The sequence below is a fragment of the Cynocephalus volans genome, chromosome 1, assembly GCF_027409185.1.
Source record: "Cynocephalus volans isolate mCynVol1 chromosome 1, mCynVol1.pri, whole genome shotgun sequence".
In the NCBI taxonomy this organism is placed as follows: domain Eukaryota; kingdom Metazoa; phylum Chordata; class Mammalia; order Dermoptera; family Cynocephalidae; genus Cynocephalus; species Cynocephalus volans.
The window spans coordinates 89155025-89161054 of NC_084460.1; positions in this window are offsets into that span (position 1 = coordinate 89155025).

Sequence of the window (6030 nt, forward strand, 5' to 3'; positions counted from 1 at the left end):
GGGAGAGGTTTATTTACAGTTTTTCTGTCATGAACTGCTAATTTGCCTTCCCGGAGCAGGCAAAGACTTAATTCACCTTATCTCTTAGCAATGCCCAGCAATTCCTATGACCTTTTGTGACCTCCTGATAATTTGTTTCTTGATTTCTTGATTTCCACCCCAGTGATTGTATGCTTATATCCATATTTATATCTATCTATGTCATCTAGAGAGAGAAAGAGAAAGAGAGTAACAGAGAGAGAAACAGAGAGACAGGGACAGAGAGTGAGTTTAAGGATTTTTTTCAGGTCCGTTTGGTTGCTAGGAACAAGGAGACAGGTAGACTCTTCAGCTAGCACAAATACTGGCAGTTTATATTCAGTGTAGTGACCTATGAGAAGTCAAAGAATATAAATTTTAACAGGGCCACACTATGGGACCACACTCTTTTTCTAAGCAAAAACAACAGATGGCCTAAACGGACAAAAGGTGGTGCCCAAGGGAAGTTAAGGGGGAGCGCTAAGCATAGAGAGGCAAGGCACTGCACATTTGACCTTTTCAAGGATTGGCCTAAGCTTGGAAATCCCCGCCTGCTAAGCACATAAATATGATCTTTTGTGTTACAATAAAGGGCACTGCCCTGACAGAATCCCTGCTGTGTGTGTGTGTGTTTGTTCCCTATCTGGGAGAACAGCGGCGTGCTCACCCATCTCTTGGAATCTCTTTTCGCCCTGCATCCTGAGGGGAGAAAAGGGCAATCCCTTTGGCCCCAGCCCTCTAGGGAAAGGAAAAACCTGTTGGGGTCCCGTGCGGCCACCAGAGATACCCAACATCACAGCTCAGAAAGATTTATTGGAAGGTGGTTCTTGAATCAATGCCATTCTCTTGCCCTCAATAACAAACCATTGATCTGAAATCAATATTGCTGATATGATTCCTATTTCTGCCAATTTCTGTTCATCTGACAATTTTCTGCCACTTATTGCTTTTATTGTTTGCTACTGCTACTTCTTAATTTTGTCTTGGGCACGGCCCATTATGGACAACTGAATATTACTACACCTTAGACACTATTAGCCACACTTTTTACCAACTAACTCAGTCTGCCTGGGTTTATCAATATAAATTTTTAAAGATAAGAATCTCTTTATCTAAATTCATCATAATGTGCAAATGCACTCCTTGACCACTGATTGTACTCTGAATTGATTCTCGTTGGATGAGATGTCTACACTTGATCCAACAGCTTCTTCGATCATATATGGTTAAATAAATGATTGAGTACCTATGAATTAATGGCTATGGATAAGACTGGGTTGATTAGTTTGAGCTATTGCCAGGCAGAACTGAGACTGGCACTAATCCGACCACTCCTAGCTTTTTAAAAAGCTCTTCTGCATATTTTTTAAATGTGCAGTCTTCACTTTTTTTTTTCTTTTTAACATCTTTGACATTTCTCCATCTCTTTCTATGAAAAATTTTCTTGTAATTTTCCTATAATAATTTTCTCGGCATAATAATTCTTATAAATTTATATATCATATCTTTAATGCAGTTTTTGAGTTTATAATTTTAGCTTCAATCATCCTCTGAAATGTCAAGTCCATCTTCCCAACCACCTACTTGTTTTCTTCACTTGAATGGTCACCAGACTGTGTACACTTGTTCAGAAACAAACTCATCATTCCTAATAGCCACTGAATTAATTTCTCTTCCTGAAATTAATATTTTCAATAATGTAATGATAATTCTCTTAATTACCAAATTTTATCCTCAAAATATCTTTCATTCCCTTCTCCTTCATCCCCTACATTCAGTCAGTTGCTAAGTACTATGTATTCTACCTCAACATTATTTCTTCTGTCATCTTTTTTGTATTCTCATTTTGTTTTCATTACCACTCTTAGCTGGACTGACATATTCAGCCTCTTTCCTCTGTACACTATCTATTCATTACTATCAGATTAATCTTCCCGCAAAAATTTTAGTTATATCAGTTCTAATTTGAGTCAAGACCCAGCAGCAATCAGATTGCACACTCAAATTGGCTAATTGTAAGGGAGTTTCATACAGAGATTTTAAAATGTATTGGTTGAGTGAGGAAAATACACAGGGGGTAATACCATATCCCAGGGTTTACATCCTAGTGTTATTCCCATCCTAATACATCCTTATACATGAAGGAGAGAGAAGAAAAGTGATTACTTGAAATGAACAAAGAGCCACCTTAAACATTCAGTAACTTCTTATTGCCTTCTGAAATAAATGGAATGCATTTAAAGCCTCACATTGAATGACCTTAAGCTGTACCAGTAGCTTTATTGGCCAAATTGGCCATAGGAACAGTCCTTCTATTTTTATTTTTCAGTACAGTATATATATGCCTTTCTCTTTTTTGAAATATGTTTTATTCCTTTGTCACATATAGGCTTTAGGACTTCCTTTACCATTTCTCACCCACATTTCTTCCTCAGTATATATATAGTTTATATAATTTTAATTTTCATAAGTCTAACTTCTGTCAATTTAGACACTTATTTTATTCTAACTTGCACTTTGTCGTAGGCAGAATTCTTAGATGCCCCACAAATTCCACCCTCCCCTAATGCACATGCTCTGTATAAATACCCTTGCTCTTGACTGTAAGCAAGACCAGTGAACATGATGCTGTATCATTCAAAGAATTATGCAATCTTACATGACAAAGAGATTTTTTCAGATTTTGTCAGTGAACTTTGAGTTTATCCAAAGAAAGGGATATTATGCTAAGTGGATTTTACCTAATAAGGAGAGCTCTTAAAAGGGACTGGACCTTTTCTTACAAAGGAGATTTAAATCATGGAAGATTTTCTTGCCAGCCTTGAATGCCGAGTTGTGGAGAGGGCCAGGTGCAGGGAATAGTGGACAGCCTGCAAGAGGTGAGAATTGCTCCCTGTTAATAACTGGCAAGACAGCAAGAACCTCTGTTCTACAGACAGGAAAAACAAAACAAAACAAAAAAAAACTGAGTACTGCCAGTAACCAGAGAGCTTTAAATAAGACACTGATCCTCCAATGATATTTCAGTCTTGGCCAGCATCTTACTTTCAGCCTGATGAAACCCTGAGCAGACAACCTAGCTAACCTATCGTCTGACTCTGACCCATGGAAACTGTGATGTAATAAATGTTTCTTGTTTTAAGCCACTGAGTTTGTGGTAATCTATTACACAGTGATATAAAACTAATACGTACTTCAGTTTTGTATGTATCTAATCCAACTCTTTAAATTTTAAATTTTCCTGAAGGCTGTGATTGTCTTCTACTTCTATAAAATATAATAACTCCCAGTTACAGAGTGTAATTATGACTTACTGCACAGGACAACCTCTGCCATCTTTGTCTACACCCTGATGAGAACAATTGACCTAAATAGACAGATGAAGAGTCGCGGCTTTCCCAGCTGGGTTTAAAATACCAGATGATGAAAATAATCTAAGATGAGTTACAGCAACTCTCTTTTCAAGGCAGCAAAAGGTTTTCTGGATTGAAAAGAGAAACTAATGATATTAGAGATGTACAGGAAGATCAGTTAGTTAAGTGTGGTTTTGTTTTTTTAAGAGTAACCATCAGTATTGCTGCTGAAAATGATTTTATTATTTTACTAAGCAAAAAGTAAGTTGGCCCAGGCTTTTACGGAATGAAAATATGAAAAAGCAGTTTTCCAGCCAGAACACTCAAATAGAGAATGAGGTTAGATCTGATAGTACTGAATGGTCAAGATAAGATGCCTTAAAAAAGAACACTGGAACAAGCAGAGGAGATTTGGAGGGAAAGGAAGGATGTGGCACTTCAAAAGATGAATGATTTTAAAGCTAGCATTTCCTTTCTACAAATGGAGTTAGAAAACAAAAGGCAGATGCTGTCTGATTGTCTCAGATTCAGCTAAAGGAGGAGGTCACTTGTTACTCCAATTTATAGGAACTGCGTAAAAGTCATAACTAGAGCACATTCTCCTTCCCTGCACCATGTTAATCATCATAACTCATAAAAAGTAAGTCTATACTCTCAATAGTGCACTTTTCTGAAGATGAAGTTAAGAGAAATGAAGTTTTCTAATTTTGTAAATAAAATGTGAAGCTATATCTACCTCCACATTACCACATTCTAATAAAATAAATAAAAAATGAGATGAAGGATTTTGTCTTTCATGTTCTATTTTTCTTCAGGGTGCTCAAAGTAAATTTTAAGAGAAATACAAAAAGACAACTTCTCTTTTATTCAGTATTGCTTGTGCACTCTTTATTAAATCTGAATTCTTTGAGTCACTGTGTTATTTTATGATTCTGAAAGCTGAATTTCCAGTGGACTTGAGAATACATTGGAAAAGCAGCTGGCTGTCAAGGGTGTCCAAAACTTATCTCATGTTCATTTAAAATGAAGGTGTGTCTTTCCTATGAAAAACACAATACTTTGAACTTTTTTATATACAATTTTAAGATTTAAAATGAATTTCAAAGGTTATTTTTATGCCTGTCTTTAGAGAAACCCAAATGGAAGACTTTATCTTTCACCAATTAAGAAACTCAAAGCTATGTGAGTTATTGCATATAATGACATAGATTCCATTACTCTGTTATTTAGACAGACTCTAAGAAAGCACATATTAATCTTTACTTTTACAAAAATCTGAAAATATTGTAAGCTCATAGAAGATATACTTCGTTTACCACACTAATACTAGTGCCAGTCCTTGCTGAGTTTCTGGGAGGAAGCAACCTCACTCAGACTGTTTTCAGCCTGTGACTGAGATGAAGCAGACCAGGAGCAGTTTCTAGATCCCGATGTTATTAAATATAATAAACTACTAGTATTACATGTAAGCTCAATATAGAGAAGTGTAATTATCCTAATATTAATGGAGCATACAGTTGATAGAAACATTTCCTATAGAATCTGGAGTAATCCATTACTCTCTATTCTTTTGATAAAATGGAGAATATTACTCTATATAATTCATTTCTTATCATTAAGAGCATTCTTACCTGATAAGTGCCTATGAAGAAGAATGAACTCATTCCTTCCTGCTAATCCGTGAGCAGCACATGGCTGTGTGGACTTCTGTTTAATAACCCTGATCAGGAATATTTCAGGCTCTTAAGCAAGGACAATACTATCAGTCTTGTATATAATTTTTCTGTTCATGAAGCTTTTTTTACATGCAGGCTTATCTTTGCTTTCTCTTCTGAACTTGTGTCCTGTCTTCAGAAGGTCCCAACTCAGATAGCTTATATCAGTGGAAACCAGTAAAATTGTACAAAGGCAAGAGGCTCTGGGTGCAATAAGTACTGTTTTTGAGACCAAAAAGTCTGAGGCTTTTTACTTTGTCCACATTTCTTAACATATTTTAAGCCCTCATATTCTCTCTCTCTCTCTCTCTCATCTCACATACACACAGAAACTATTTTGTTTTGCTCTTATATCCTCCACACTTAGATTATTATGCAAATAGTAAATGTTATATACATATTTTTGAATAAATAAACTATAAACACATTGTGTGCACATAGTAAAAAAAGAAACTCACAGTTTAGAAGGGTACTAAGAAAAATGAGAGACCTCCCCTTTTCCCCACTCTTCACTCTATTCTGTCCTATTCCCCAAGGTAAGCACTTTAATGACTTTTCTAATTATTTCTTATTCTGTTTTTCTCTGTAACTCCAAATAAGTTTTCTCTTACTTCTACTTCTGAATTAATCTATTTAAAAATTATCTGCCAACTTTTTTTTGAGTGATGACATCACTGAAAAATACCCTTCGTATCCCCAGATCTATTACTAAAATAGTCCTTCAAGTCGTAATCAAGGACATTAAAACGCAATGTCATGTTTTGCTAATTTTTTTTTCCTTTTGTTTTCATGTTCTTTTCATATTTTGATTTGGAGAAATGCAACTTCTTGAAAGATGCTTCCCACACCCCATACAAGACTCTGACTTCCTGTGTAATTTGTTCTGCTCACTTTTTATTTCCACTGTACAGTTACTTGCCTAGGAATTAAATCAACATTTCTTG